Genomic DNA, 17,015 nt, shown 5'->3' on the forward strand with positions numbered 1-17,015 from the left:
TGCGTTCAAAACTCACCTGACCTGAAAATTTTAATTTCTACATTCAGTTCGAGTACATTCTAGAAGTATCCACAAATGGCAAGAATCATTGTACTGGAATGTTCTGAGATTATATATGGCCGGAGGCAGTTCGCCCCACACTCTTGTATGTGCAAGTGCTGAATAAACCTTCGTTAAGTGAAGTTAGTTTTTGTCATTGATCTACTTACACCTTCCTCTACGTGACATTATTCTGGTGGAGACGCTGGGTATTGGAACTTGTGATAGTACACAATTATCGACGACGCAGTGGCTCCCATCAGGCTACAACAGAACCGCCGTTTACGTGGCAAGAAACCCGAGTTTGAGCCATATTCAACAAATCGCAATCTATCTGAGGCAGAAGAAGAGGTTTATGATGACAGCAACTGTGTGCCACCACATGAGACCACCTTCCAGGTTCCCTGGTGACGATGGCTAAGATCCAACCAAGTAGCTGAAGGTATACAAGCATATAGCCAAATTTAACAAATGGGATGACTAATGGCTCTGAGCACTATGCGACTTAACTTCTGAGGTCATCAGTCACCTAGAACTTAGAACTAATTAAACCTAAATAACCTAAGAACATCACACACATCCATGCCCGAGGCAGGATTCGAACCTGCGACCGTAGCGGTCGCTGGGTTCCAGACTGTAGCGCCTAGAACCACACGGCCACTCCGGCCAGCTCAAATAGGATGACACCGTGTATTTGGCTAACGTATTTTTCTAGTTGGAGGGCACTGCCAAACAATGGTATGAAAACAGCAAGGAGAAGTTCACAAGCTAGGTAATACTCCAGGCAGAACTGTGCAAGTATTTCGGCAACACACAACAACAGAACTGCAAGGCTGAAGATAAATTAAACTGCAGGGCACAGAGTCCAGGAGAAACGTCAGCATCCTCGAATGAGGGAGGAAGATAGGGTTGCACATCTTATGAAGGGTGTTGCTGAGGATATGTATCAAGCTCTACTAATGAAGATGGTTTCACAGCAGATGACTTCATAAAATGGTGCCAGTATATTGAGACAATGTATCAAAAAAGAATTACACGCAAGAAGTTTGAACGGCTTCCAAACATCGTATCGATGTCTGTGATGGAGGAAGAAACTGATTTCACAAGTGTTTGTCATCAGATAGTGAGAGAGGAAGTTCAGAAGGCACTTTGATTGCACGGCGAGCAGAAAACCGAGACGCTTCAAGATGTCACAAGAGAGGAAGGAGAACACACACTGAACCTAATCTCTCATCCTTCATTTCCCTTTGAAATGTTAAGAAAGTCGAGACTCACGCGAAGTTACATTCCTGCATTGCTGCATGAAGAACCTGTTTGGGCACCAAGGAAAACTGATGTCTTGAGGACCCAGAATAACCAACCAGTATGTTTCCACTGCAGGCAACCGGGACATGTGGTGCACTATTGACGAAAAAGGCGGAGGATATTTGATGATGCCTGCACCGGAAGAGAGCAGACCGATCTTAGCCGACGCCAACTCCGGGACGACGAAGATCAACAAGAAGATGTGGGTGCAGGATGACGTAGGTCACCATTGCCACAAGCTAGCCACTGGAGAGGACACTCCCCAAAACGCCGATCAAGGTCTCCATCGCCGTTTAGAAGCTCCAGCCAATCACCTAGCTGCCACAACCTGGAAAACTAAAGGGTGCGACCTTCCTTGGAGGTGAGGCTGCCGAAGAGAAAAATCCTCCGACATCAACCAATACAAAAATGACAGCAAACTATGTCGATATCCTCATGGATGGACGACCAGCCCAAGCCCTTGTGGACTCTGGAGCATCATATTCAGCCCTTTAGGAGAAGTACCATCACCAATTGCAGAAAACTATTGGTCGACAGCAAAACATCTCTACTGAAGGTGGCTAATGAGAAATATGTAAAACCTACAGGAAGATGTGTCATTCATGTGGGTATAAGTGGCCATACACAGCCCTCAGAATTCATTGTCTTACAAGAGTGTAGTCATGACGTCATTCTCGGATGGAACTTTTTGAAAGCTTCTCAAGCAATTATAGATTGTGGTTGCTCGAAGATTATGCTAGACGAGATGAGATACTGTGAACAGGAAGATACGCATCCGAGTGTGTGAAGACTGTGTGCTGGATGAAGTGATCATTCCTGCAGTCAGCGCTAGAAGGGTAACTGCCTTGCGTCATGCCATGCATCAACCCATGGATCTTTTAGTGGAATGCGAAAGAAGCATACCATTAAATAATAACTTGGTCATCCCAGCCTCTGTCGTCTCGTTTAAGAATGGATTCGGTGAATTGTGGATAGTTAACTGTTGCAGAGAACTGCAGATCCTTCCAAGACGCATGTGTGTAGCAAATGCTGAGCCACTAATTGCAGACCAGCTGAGTGTTATAGAAACCACCTATGCAGAGTCTGTGGACAAAATTAGCACTACCAATATGAAACAAGATCTTCGAGCTCGACAATCACCAAATCTCACTAAGGAACAACAGAAGAAGCTATTTGCCATTCTTCAGGAGTTCTCTAAATGCTTCAATCCACAGGTGAAGAGCAAATTAGACAAACTGATGGTGAAGCACCAGATCAGCACTGGAGACCATCAACCAATAAGCCAGAGAGGATACCGTGTGTCTGCAACGGAATGTCGAATAATTCGCAACGAGGTAGAGAAAATGATGAAGAATGACATTATTCAGCCTTCACAGAGCCCATGGTCATCACCAGTGGTTCTCGTCAGGAAGAAGGATAGCAGTTGGTGCTTTTGTGTTGATTACAGGAAGCTTAAGAAGGTAACTAAAAAGGACGTTTACCCTCTTCCACGAATTGACAATACACTAGAGTGTCTGAAGGGGGCTAAGTTTTTCTCAACCATGGACATGAACTCTGGATACTGGCAAATCGAAGTAGATGAGGCTGATCATGAGAAAAATGCATTTATCACCCTACAAGTGCCTGTATGAGTTTAAGATAATGCTGTTTCGTTTGTGTAATGCAGCAGCAACTTTTGAACGAATGCTGGATAATCTTCTAAGGCACCTGAAGTGGACGATGTGTCTTTGTTATTTAGATGACATTATAGTATTCTCAGACATTTGATGGACTCATAACAAGACTGAGGGCCATTCTTAAGTGTCTCCAACAAGCCAGACAAACTTAATCCACGAAAGTGTCTCTTTGGAGCAAAAGAAATCAAAATAATTTGGCACCTTGTGTCAAAAAAAGGTGTGCAGCCAGACCCAGAAAAGGTGAGAGCTGTAACAGAATTCCTATTCCTAAAAGTATTAGAGATGTGAGAAGCTTCCTCAGATTATGTTCTTATTACCATCATTTTATCAAAGACTTGTTTCAAAGCCAGGCCATTCCACGAGTTGTTAAAAGCCGATGCTAAATTTATCTGGGGTGATGCTCAACAAGATTCTTTTGATGTGCTGCGAAAAGCTCTGATGACTTACCCTGTACTTGGTCTGTATGATGAGAGAGCACTTACAAACTACACACAGATGACAGTGGGTATGGGATCGGTACTGTTCTGGTGCAGATTTCGAATGGAAAATAGAAAGTTATAGCCTATGCTTCTAGGACAATTACAAAAGACGAGAGAAACTACTCAACTACAGAAAGAGAAGGTCTTTCTGTGATCTGGGCCATGTGCAAATTTCGAGAGTATCTCTATGGAAGGCCATTCACAGTTGTTTCAAACCATCATTCACTTTGTTGGTCGGCAGGTCTTAAGGATCCAACAGGACGACTCGCCAGGTGGGCACTACATCTTCAAGAGTATATGACATTACCATAGTGTACAAAAGTGGAAGAAAACACCAAGATGCCAACTGTCTCTCAAGAAACCCTGTGGAAAACCATCAAGACTTTGATGAAGATAGTGACTGTCTTGCTGCACTCCAGGATCTCTCTGCTGAGCAGAAGAAGGATGCCAAGATATCTTAAATTATGCTTGCCTTAAGTCAGAGGATGTGAAAGGACAATTTAAGGTAGTTAATGGCTTACTTTGCAAGAAAAACTTTGATCCGTTTGGAAGGAGGTGGCTACCAGTGATTCCTAAACACATGTGCTTAGATGTTCTACAGAAATTCTGTGACACACCTGAGGCCAGACATTTAGGATTTATTAAGACATATGGTAGGATCTGCAACAGATTTTTCTGGTCAGGTTTATTTAGGAGTGATCGTCACTATGTGTTGCACTGTTGAGAGTGCCAGAGGAGAATGGCAGTTTCTCAGAAACCACCTGGCCAAGTCAGACCAATTCCACCAGCCGAAACGCCTTTCCAGCGTGTTGGGATTGACCTCCTCGGACGACTTCCAACATCTGCTAGTGGCAATAGATGGATTATTGTTTGCACTGATTATCTAACATGCTACGCCATTACAAACGCCATGAAAACAGCCAAAGCATTCCAGGTAGCCAAATTCATCGTAGAAGACACTGTATTAAAACGCGGTGCTCCAAGGTCGTTAATTACAGATCGAAGGAAAGTTTTTCAATTCAATCTCGTGACAGATAAGTCGTCGGTGCAACATTACTCAACACATGACAACTGCCTACCATTCGCAAACTAAAGGTCTTACTGAACGCCTTAATAAGATGTTGACGAACATGCTATCAGTGTTAGTCAGTGTTGAGCAGAGCAATTGGGATGAGGTGCTACCTTTTGTGACGTCTGCCTACAACACCGCAAAACAAGACACCACAGGATTTACACTATTTTTACTGGTGCACGGTTGTGAGGCGATAAAGTCGACGATGGACACTGTTTCCATTACATCCTGATGATGTGGACAACAACTACATCAGCCAGGTGCTAACCAGAGCTGAGGAAGCTCGGCAGTTAGCTTGGCACCACACACTGTAGGCTCAAGAAAACAATCGCTGAAGGTATGACGTGAGCCACCACCCTGTTGTCTACCAGCCTGGTGACCTCGTCTCGATCTTCACTTCTGTTTGGAAGGTTGGTCTCTCTGAGAAACTCCTCAGGCGCTACTTTGTACCTTATAAGGTTGTGGGACAGTTGTCTGATGCTACTTATGAAGTTGAAGATTTCAACCCCGACACAAGACGAAAGATCAGAGATACGGTCCACGTCCTTCGAATGAAGCCCTATAAGGATCCTGCAACCCATTGTAAATTCGAAGCTCCAGCAACAGGCAACAAACAGAGAGGGAACAAAGAACGTAGCGGCAAAGGAAGTTCTAAGAAGATCACCGCCAGGGCGAACATCAGTAGTCTGAGTATAAACGACCAATGACTCAATCCCGGACTAGGGGGACATAACACACAGATGCTGTTCTTTTAAGGAGGTAGCGATGTTGCAGAAGAAGCTGAGTAGCGCAGTCGCTGTAGTGTAATGGTTATGATACTAGATTGTTGCATGGATGGTTGTGCGTTCAAAACTCACCTGAACTGAATAAATTTTAATTTCTATATTTGGTTCGAGTACATTCTAGAAGTATCCACAAATGGCAAGAATCATTGTACTGGAATGTTCTGTGGCTGTATATATACCGTATGTGTTCTGGCCGGAGGCTGTTCGCTCTGCGCTCTTGCATGTGCAAGTGCTGAATAAATCTTTGTTAAGTGAAGTTAGCGTTCGTCATTCATCTACTTACACCTTCCTCTACGTGACATTATAATATGCTTAATTGTTACTTATGACTGGCATCTTACTGTAACAGAAGGTCCTACCATGATAGGGACCTCACAAAGCACTAAAAACTTCAATGAATCAATTTGTACAGGACTTTCTTTCCACAACTTGTTTGCAATGACTACTGGACTTCTGGATAAGTTTTATGTTGTAATTGCTGCTTAGTACATTGACAGTGAGGCCATTAAGCACCAAGCACTGTCTCAGTTTCAGGATTACAAGGAAAGAACGGACTGTCAGATTGATAGAACAACCCCCCCCCCCCCCCCCCCGAAATTTAAATGATTTAAGAGTCAACAAAATTTGTATGCTGGATGGATGATAGAAAATTAACAACGTAACATATAAAGATCAAATGCACGATTTAATACAAATCACAGCATTGTACTTTTGAAGTACCCAATGGTTCATCTAAGCCACTAAAGGCAGATTTGACTTCCCTTTTCACTGAAATGAAAATATTTGGGCTCCTCCAAGCACCTGTAGGAGCTGTCAAGACTGATATACACTGAAGAACCAAAGAAACTGGTATAGGCATGTGTATTCAAATACAGAGATACATAAATAGGCAGATCACAGTGCTGCAGTCAACACCAGTTACACAAGACAACAAGTGTCTGGCACAATTGTCAGACTGGTACAATGGCAGCTTATCAACATGTAAGACAATGGTAGCTTAACATGTAAGCAAGTTTGAACGCAGTGTTATAGTCTGCGTAAGAGCAATCTCTGAGGTAGCAATGAAGTGGGGATTTTCCCGTATGACCATTTCAGGAGTGTACTGTATCAGGAATCTGGTGAAACATCAAATCCCTGATATCGCTGCAGCCAGCAAAAGATCCTACAAGAACGGGACCAACAACAATTGAAGTTAATCGTTCAATGTGACAAAAGTGCAACCGTTCCACAAATTGCTGCAGATTTCAATGCTGGGTCAACAAGATGTGTCAGCGTACCAATCATTCAACGCAACAGCGTTATGGGCTTTTGGAGCCGAAGGCCCACTCGTGTACCCTTGATGACTGCACGACACAAAGCTTTACACCTCACCTGGGCCCACCAATACCGACATTGGACTGTTGATGACTGGAAACACGTTGCGTGGCAGGACTAGTCTTGTTTCAAATTGTATTTAGTGGATGGACATGTACAGGTATGGAGACAACCTCACGAATCCATGGACCCTGCATGACAGCAGGGGACTGTTCAAGCTGATGGAGACTGTCATGATGTGGGGCATGGGCAGTTGGAGTGATGGATGTCTAGGTAAAACTCTGACAGGTGACACATACATAAGCATCCTGTCTGATTACCTGCATCCATTCATGTCCATTGTGCATTCTGATGGACTTGGGCAATTCCAGAAGGACAATGCAACACCCCACATCACTACCGAGTGGCTCCAGGAACACACTTTTGAGTTTAAACACTTCTGCTGGCCACCAAACTCCCCAGACATGAACATTATTGAACATATCTGGGATGCTTTGCAACTTGCTGTTCAGAAGAGATCTCCGCTCTACCAGGATTATGGAAAGCCCTGCAGGATTCATAGGGTCAATTCAATCCAGCACTAGTTCAAACATTAGTCGAGTCCATTCCACATTGTGTTGCAGCACTTCTGTGCACTGGTGGGAGCCCTATACGATATTAGGCAGGTGTACCAGATTGTTCGGCTCTTCAGTGTATTACTTGCAGTTGACAGCAAATCCCGCAGATGACAGAAGTTGTGGCAACAACCATGGACCCAATTAATGGAAGCTCTTGCAGAAACTTTCAAACTTTACTGTGAAATGAGAATGTCTTAGAATGCTGAAAATGTAGGGAGGCAGTGAAGCTTCCCAACATCTAAAAACTATACCCAACTCAAGACCTGACCTTTTGCATTTCACAGGTTTTTGCAGGAAAATTTCCGTCTTGTAGTACCCCTGTTCTACAATCCAAGCACAACAAAGGTTTCCCTCTGCATGTCTGACTAGTATTTATGGAAGACACATTCTCTTACTCTTAGTCCATTCTTTACCCTTCCACTCATGGTATGGAGGACAGCTTCTGTGGATTTTCAAAAGTAGTAAAAATGTGATTTCAGGAGGTTCGAGTTGTGCCACAAGTTGTGCTCATCTAGTTCCAGTACAGCACTGATTGTGGTAAGTAAGAGTCCTAGTTCAATGCGGTCAAACATTCATTTGTACGAAAATTTATTTTAAAATAAGCATTTTTATATGCACAGTATTAATTGGTGTAATCCTTCAAAAAATCGATAATGGCCTGAAAACAATGACACGTTGACAATTTATCACATTTTGCTCTCATGCCCCAGATGAAACTGCAAGATTTACCAGTATTTATTTAAAACTGGGGGCAATGCCCACTCGATCTAATGGTTTTCTCAGTCCACTAATGTGACATCCAACTTAAGTCTTCTCTACTTTGATAGATAAGCTGTAACAGCATCTCCTTGCACCTTTTTTTTTTTTTTTTTTTTTCCTTTTCAAGTAGTCTAACACTCATCACTGCACTACTACTTTGGAAGAGGAATCATGATCCAGAATGAAAAGGAGAACTGTCACGGGAAAAATTTGGGTTCCACATTAAATTACATATTTATACATAATCACAATATTTCTTATTGGATATGACTAACATTTTAAAAAACTTCCACATTTCTGAATATCAATATGGGTGCCATATGATCATATTATGAAGTGGAAATTACTTGTGAGGAACAAAAAATGTTTGTGTATCCAACATTTCTACATTAAGCTGACATGTGGCTATCCACAGAAGTAGCAACTCCTGTTTAATTCTACTAAATGTTTCAGGATGTATTATTTTGTGAAACATGGAGAAAAAGGCCATCGTAGTAGATATCAGGAATGAGCTCCATATACTCAGTTTAAACTTGTCACAATGTGCTCTTAGACTCAACTCAGAAGTTTCCACTGCAACCCACTCATCACCTGTCTGTTTTCTGACTACAAGTGGACTCTACTTGCTTAGAAACGAGAGTGAGTAGACAAATCTCAAGTATAATCACTGACTCAGTATGCCTCCTATATACACATCTGTTTAGAAAGGATTTTTGTCATTTAACTGTACATTACTGTTCTTGTATTTCACACAACTGTGATTTTGACTTTATAGCCATTCTCAAGTTCAAGTTGAACGATCACAAAATGCCCAACATAACTAAATGAAAGAAGCAAGCTATATACCAATATAATGGTGGACTGATTAACAGTCAATGCTGTTCTATTTATACCATCATTTATACAGATAAAACTTTTTCTAAGACTGCTGTAATATTTTAATGTTTAATATCTATTTAGAGAATGTTTAACAATTACGATGAACTATACACACATTTTCGAGGCATTACTGAGGCATTACCAAGCCTAGAATGACAGAACCAGGTAACTTGAGGATTAAGTGCAATCTCTAAATAATGATTAATTATGAAAATCACAGAAATGAATGATAAGCTACACAACTTGCTGTTAGCTGTGCACCTCAGAGTGGTCTGCAGAGTATAGATGTAGGTGATCCATCATTCCCAACCTATGTCCTTCCCACTGATGCGTGACTATCTGAGAGTGTGGACATAATGCAAAGTGATTGTACACTGAGCTGTGGAACTATCATTACACAATTCCTAGGTTACCACGTCTGCTAATTCATTTTCGTGAGTACTCACGCACAGCAGTACTCAGCAGAATTATACGAATAAATTTATATTTATAATAAATGTATTTTGAACTTTATCAGCTGCGAATGTGTATTGTGAAGACTGAAGTGCACTCCAGGAGCAGGAGCGGATTATGATTTCTGTATCTAGAACCACACCCTGCAAACCACTAAGTGCATGGCAGAGGCACTTCCCACGAGCCAGTTATTCAGGCTTTCCCCTCACTCCAGTTGTGTATGGGATGTAGGCTGAATGATTGCTTGTATGCCTGTGTGTGCACTGAAAAACATTTAACCCCTATGAGAACCATACGTAGTGAGGTTTTGTAGAGTATTAATCTTATCATTAAAAGTTGGTTCTTTAAAGTTGCTACATAAACTGTCAAATTTTAGTAGCAACTAATTTGAAGTTGGTTTAGTTTTTAATATCTCCATGACTCTCTCCCATCGGTCAAACAAACGGGAAGGGTCCATCGAGTTCTTGAAAGTACTCATGGTATGGACTTAAAGCAGGTCCCTATTCTTCTACCAATGAATCGAAGTCTGCCATCTGCTTTACGTATGACTGAACCTATGTGATTGCTCCAATTCATATCCCTGTAAGTTGTTACACACAGGTTGAGTGATTCCAGCTATGACACTCTGATATTTTAATTGTTGGATACGTTAACGAACATTAGTTGGGATCACACAAATAAGAACCTACTTTATTCACTGCTATTTTGGATGCCCATTTTAGTTGGCAAACATTGGCTAGTTTGGGAATGGGCATAGTCTGAAACCGGTCACCAACTAAAGGAACATCCATTTTAGTTGCAACTCTGGCTGTCCCATTTTACATCACAATCTAAAAATGAGTTGCTGTCCCACTATACCCAGCATACTGAAGTTATGTAGGTTTCTTTCATTTTGTGAAAGGCAAAATTTTATTAATATACAATATGAACAGCAAGGGCTCCAACACACTTCCCTGGAGCACACCTGAAGTTCCTTCTGTACTTATCAATGACTCTCCATTCAAGGCAGTATGCTGTGTTCTCTATAACAAGAAATCTTCAATCCACTCACTCATTCCGTTCGATACTCCATATGCCTGTGCTTTTGTTAGTAAGCCTTAGTGTGATACAGAGTCAAATGCTTTGGAAGTCTGGAAACACTGACTACCTTGATCCACAAATTTCAGGATGTTTTCGAAATCCATGCTGGCTGTCATGGAGGTGATATTGATCAAGGTACATCATATACTCTAAGATTCTACAAGAAATGGGTGTCAAGGACATTGGATGGTAGTTTTGTGGATCACTTCTATTACCTTTCTCATAGCTGGGTGTCACCTGGTTGCTTCCAACTTTTTTTTAAGGAGTCTATGGTAGATTGAAGTTAAGGAGGTGTGTGTTAGGAGGGGGGGAGGTGGCTAACTCAAACTCAGCCACATATTCTATATAGGATCTAATAAGGATCACATCAGGCCTCAGAGAGTCTGGGATTGTATCAGGCCATAGAGATTCAGTCAATTTTGAAGATTTCAACTGTTTCTCAACACCAATGTCACCAATATCTACCACTTATCTTTGTAATGATGGAGTTAAACTGGGGGAAACACCTCTGCATTTTCTGCTGTAAAGGAACATTTTAAAACACTTTACTGTTTCTGCTTTTGCTTTCCTTCCCTTAATCTCAGTTCCTGTTTCCTCCACGAGTTTCTGGACACTAACTTTGGTACTCTCACAAACCTTTATATACAACTGGAATATATCTTTGGGTTTTGCGAGAGATCTTTCCATAATATTTTGCTATGCTAGTTCTTGGAAGCTTAACACATTGCCCTCTTAGACTGCCTAACACATTTAATTCAGAACTTCCCTCTCTTGAGCATTATGCTTTGTTTTACACCTATTATACAGTAGTAACTTTCTTTGCAGTGAGTTTATACCCCCCCCCCCTCCCCCAAAGGGGCCCCTCCCACCATGAACTGTTCTACTACGGAAATATCTGTTAAGCACATGGTAACCGTTCTTCTCAACTTTAGTCACAGTAGTTCTACACAATCCTTTCCACAGGTAAATGTTTGGAGTTCCTTACTGAGATATGACAACTGCCTCTATCTATTTCGCTGAAAATATATATCCTACTTGCTTTAGTTGCCCCATGTCCAATACCAGTTCCTATGTGGACGTCGTCAAAGAGATGAGGTCAGGTTTGTTTATTGCTATTAGGCACAATATATTTCTATCATGAGTGGGCTTCCAAAAACTCTGGTCTAGGTAGTTCCCAGAAATACATTTAGTAATGTTTTGCATGATGCCCTGTCATGCCCACCACTTACAAAAATGTAATTCTCAATTTACTCATTGTTGGGAGAATTAAGTATTCTCCTACTATAAAATTATGATTGGCGAACTTGCATAATAGCAAATTGAGGTTCTATCTTAAGTTTTTAGTTACACCTGGGTGGCGAGACTGGTGGTTAAGCCAACATTGAAGACACATTCAAGTGAAACTAGTGTGATGAAGATAGTTCCCTGTCTTAAGCGATCTGCGAAAATAAATACCTTACAGTTTTCCACAGCTAGTTGTTAGCATTGCTGCCTCTACATGATGAAGTTCCGGGCTCGATTCCTGGCCAGTTGACAGATTTTCTTCACTCAGGGACGAGATGTTTGTGCTGTTCTAACAATTTCATCTAATCCTCATCCCAGAGATGCACAAGTCATTGGAGTGGCATCGAACAAACTTGTGTCAGGTGGATGAACGTCCCCAGACAGCGTCTCCTGGCCTATAAAGCAGTATGATCATTTTATTTCACCTTATAGAAGTGGTGCCCATTTAAAATATCATAAAATGTCTACCACCTATCCAAAGTATCTCCACCCACTTACCCCAAATCTAAAAACTTCTGAGCCTCTTCAGTAACCTGTAAACAACTGTAGGTTACAGTTACATGTTATTGCAGCAGCATACAAAATGATCAATAAAAACAAGGTAATTAATTTTTATGGTTTTACCAACAATGTCCTATAAAATAGAATATTATGTCACATTTGGAATAAGTGGAGTACCTGCCAGGCTAGCAGAGAGCACTAATACGCTGCTTCCTGGACTCTGGAGGTGCGCCAGCCCCGGCTCGAATCGGCCGGGTGGACTAAAGACAATGGCCAGTGTGCCGACCAGCCTGGATGTGGTTTTTAGGCGATTTTCCACATCCTACTACATGAATACCAGGCTGGTCCCCATGTCCTGCCTCAGTTACAAGACTTGCAGACATCTGAACACATTTGCACTATTACATGGCTTACACTAGACGCAGACAGCTGGGGTATACTAGTTCTGTCCCTGAGAGGGGGGGGGGGGCGGCTTCGAGGGTGGCAACATGAAGGGAATCAGGCCACTACTTAAAATTAACCATTCCAATTCAGACCTTAACCATGCCGACCATGCGCAACATGCAGGACAAAGGCACTAGAGAAAGAAGAAGAAGAAGATGATTTGGAATAAGTGGAGTACTGAAGAAAAGAAGGATAGAATTTCAGAGTAACTTCTGATCCATTAATGTTATGAGCAGTGAATTACCTCATGTATCACTTTTACCGTGATGAGGAAGTTGGCCATATCCTTTAACAAAACTTCTACTATATCAATTACAAGCCAATAGAGGCAGACTGCCCGAGTAGTTTTTCAGTCCAGACTGTAATTTGCGTATGATTTAATTGCAATGCAAAACATGAAAATCACACAAATCATTTTACAGAACTTTTGAAGACATTCCGAACATTATGGAAACCAGAAAATTATGCACTTGTGGCTTTAGTGGGCCAGGCTGTTGTCTTCTGTTAGTCATCAGTTCACTGACTGGCCTGCCACAAATTCATCTAATTCCATATGTTTAGCCCCACACCAGCAGTTGCACCTTGTGTTTTCAATACAATCACACAGTTTTAAATGCACAATGAATGCCTTGCTGGAGTTTGGGCTGGTTTTGGTCTGACCAATGTAATTTTCCGTATCATCCGAGTTTCTGAATAAACTTCAAAGTTGTTTCACCAGGTTACAAGAACTGAACATAGAGTAGTAGCGAAGTTGCACAACAAACTTAATGGCAGAATGCCAGTGGGGAAATATGCCAACCATACTGCACCCATAGAGCTAATTAGCCAAAAGGGCTCAAATGTTCAACAAGAGTTGCTTTGAAGTTGTGAAATTGAAGAATTTCTTGTGCATCCACAAAGATGGAAGAAAACAGCTAGACAAGACCAGCATATGGAATATTAGCCACAGTGTCAGAGTTTCATATACCAAAATTATGCTGTATGAATAGCTGTTCAGCACTTGTGACATGCCACATCGAGGGTACAGGTCAATCACTTAAGACTGAAGTCGTAGTTCAAAAAGAATATCAAAGTTACGACCAGAAATATGAAAATGGACAAAGATATTTTTATCAGCATAGAAATGAAACCAATCTAAAATCGCGATAAATATTTATACACTCACAGTGACAAAAATCGGAAAAAGCCAAGTTTAAATTAATGCAAAATCTCCAAGACTGGCAATCTTTTACAGAAGCTGCAAGGTTAGCACAGACATCAATGCGAGATGCTTATAATAGTTTCACAATGAAACTTTATCTCTAAATTTGGTAGAAAATCCAAAGAGTCTGATAGAATGTAAAGTATGCTAACGGCAAGACAAAGTCGATGCCTTCTCTGCACGATAGCTATGGAAATATTATCAATGACAGTGCTGCGAAAGCAGAGTTATGAAACACAGCCTTTCAAAATGCCTTCAACACAGAAGACTAAGAAAATATTCCAGAATTCAAATCAAGAACAGCTGCCAACATAAGGAACTTAGAAGTAGATATGCTCAGAGTAGTGAAGCAACTTAAATCACTCAATAAAAGCAAGTTTTCTGCTCCAGACTGTACCAATTAGGTTCCTTTCAGAGCATGTTTAAGAAATAGCTCCATACTTAATCATATACAACTGCTTGCTTGACGGCAGACTGGAAAGCTGAACTGATCACACCATTATTCAAGAAAGGTAGCAGGAGTAATCCACTATATTACAGTCATATCATTAGTGCTGATATGCAACAGGACACAGACAGACACACACACACACACACACACACACACACACACACACACACACACACACTCTTCTTTATTTCCGAAAGGCTTCTGATACTATTACACGAACAACTTTTAATAAAACTGTGTGCTTATGAAATATCGTCTCAGTTATGTGACTGGACTTGTCATTCGTGTCAGAGGGGTCACAGGTTGTATTACCTAAAGAAAATCAAACAGAAGTGATTTCTGGTATTCCTCAAGGTAGTGTTACATGCCCTCTGCTCTTCGTTAAACAATTTAGGAGAAAATTTGATAAGCTGTCTTGGGTTGTTTGCAGATGATGCTGTCATTTGTCATCTAGTAAAGTCCTCAGGAGATGAAAAATAGCAGAACAATTTAGGAAAGATATCTGTATGGTGCAAAAAACTGGCAATTGATCCTAAATAACAAAAAGTGAGAGTTCGTACACATGAGTGCTAAAAGGAATCCATTAAACTTCGGTTACATGATAAATCAGTAATCTAAATGTCGTAACTTCTACTAAATACCCAAGAATTACAATTATGAACAACTTCAACTGTAATGAACACCGAAAATGTTGTGGGAAGGCAAATCAAGAACCGTGATTTATTGGAAGAATACTTAGAAGATGCAACTGCTACTAAAGAGACTGCCAACACTATGCTTATCCATCCTGTTAGGGAATACTGGTGTGCAGTGTGGGACCCTTACCAGATAGATTTAAAGGAATACATCAAGAAAGTTCAAAGAGCAGCAGCACACATTGTATTATTGACAAAGGGGGGGGAGACAGTGTCATGGACATGATACTGGATTTGGGATGAACACCATTAAAACAAAGGTGTTTTTCATTGGGGCAGAACCTGCTCACAAAATTTGAATCGCCAGCTTTCTCGTCATAACGCGAAAATATTTTGTTGACACTGACTTACATAGGGAGAAACAATCATCATAAAATAAGGGAAATCAGAGCTCACACAAAGAGATACAGGTGTTCATTTTTTCTGTGCACTGTTTGAGAGTGGAATAATAGACTATTATTGTGAATGTGGTTCGATGAACGCTTTGCCAGGCACTTACGTGTTATTTGCAGAGTATCCACATGGATCCAGATGTAGATGTAGGTGAGAAAATTAAGGCAATGCAGTTGCATGTAAACAGAAATGGGACTTTGTTCAAACCTACAAAGAGAGTAGTATACATTAAAAAGGAAAGTCAGTGACTTTGATTATGGTACTGACAAGGACAATATGATCATGTGATTTACTGACATGGGACAAAGTGGGAAGAAATGCTCTGGAACTTCATGAAACCTTTCTATTAATTACAGCAAAGCACATTTTTGAACTAAGGCAGAAGTAAAATGCCATCTCAGTGGCCAGAACTGACAGGATAATGTCAACTACAGCAAATTTTATTACTGATATTTAACAGTTGGGCTTACAGTGTAACATCTGTAAGATGATGGTTTGATGAGATACTTCCACCTGAATATTATTTCAAGTCAAAAATGAAAGGAATGGGAAAATTAACAACTCACAACTGCAATCACTTTAATGAAGAACAATAAAACTAAGAGCTGTTTGCATCATTGAGATCAGTGGTGTCACAGCTTTTGGCAAACAAAAATAAAAATATTTAGTTTGCATTAACATTTCAGTTTGTAAAACCTGAATTTTACCTAAGGAATGATGAAAACCTAAGGAGAATATAGCACTTTTTATAAACAGGCACCAGTCACGACAGTCACTGACAACAAAGGTACTAAAATTAATTCAAGGAATAAGATCACATCAGTTCCTCCATCCAGTTTTACACATAAGACAAAAATTGTTACAAAGATAAACTTTAAATAGTAATTAGTGCAGAGCATGTTACCAAGTCACAGCAGTAGACAAACATCCCATTTGATTAACAGGGTTTAGAATCAGTGCAGTGAAACCCGAAGTACCTTCAGAACTATGTCACTGATAACAGCCCACTGTGGATAAGAATTGTTCTGTGCTCTCTCTCTCTCTCTCTCTCTCTCTCTCTCTCTTTTTGTGGGGTTTAAGGGCGCTCAACTACTGAGGTCATTAGCACCCAGTCACTGTTGTTAGAGCACATGGAATCTAGTAAAACTCAAGGGGAGGGGGGGACACCAGAAAGACCTGACAAAGATGCAGATAAAATAAGTAAAAAGGTTAGATGTCTTTGGACAAGCCAGTCAAAGTTATAAAACGCAGAACACGAGCAGCTGCTCGAGCGTCATCAGCTAAAATATCCGGCAAAGTAGATGGCAGGGACAGGACAACACGAGATTGACTAAAGCGGGGACACGACAATAAAACATGGCGCACTGTTAATGCCTGACCACAAGGGCACTGCGTGGCTGGGTCACCGGAGAGCAGGTAGCGGTGGCTAAACCGGCAATGCCCAATCCGCAACCTGGTCAGAAGGACCTCCTCTCGCCGAGATGGTCGGGAGGAGGTTGTCCAAGCAGTTGGGAGCGGTTTTACTGCCCGGAGATTGTTTCCTTGGAGGGATGACCAAGCATCCCACCACAACGACACAAGCCTCTTA

At 41.2% G+C, this 17,015-nt stretch overlaps 1 long non-coding RNA gene across 3 annotated transcripts in view; it reads right to left on the bottom strand.

Annotated features, from left to right (window-relative positions):
• The window catches only part of LOC126471564 (uncharacterized), a 66,357-nt gene that overhangs the window by 14,149 nt on the left and 35,193 nt on the right, over nucleotides 1–17,015 (bottom strand). For all 3 annotated transcript variants that reach the window (XR_007586339.1, XR_007586340.1, XR_007586338.1), the window contains exon 3: nucleotides 11,914–12,137. This is a non-coding gene — a long non-coding RNA (uncharacterized LOC126471564). The remainder of the gene's footprint in view (nucleotides 1–11,913; nucleotides 12,138–17,015) is intronic.

The sequence above is a fragment of the Schistocerca serialis genome, chromosome 3 (assembly GCF_023864345.2).
Source record: "Schistocerca serialis cubense isolate TAMUIC-IGC-003099 chromosome 3, iqSchSeri2.2, whole genome shotgun sequence".
Lineage (NCBI taxonomy): Eukaryota > Metazoa > Arthropoda > Insecta > Orthoptera > Acrididae > Schistocerca > Schistocerca serialis.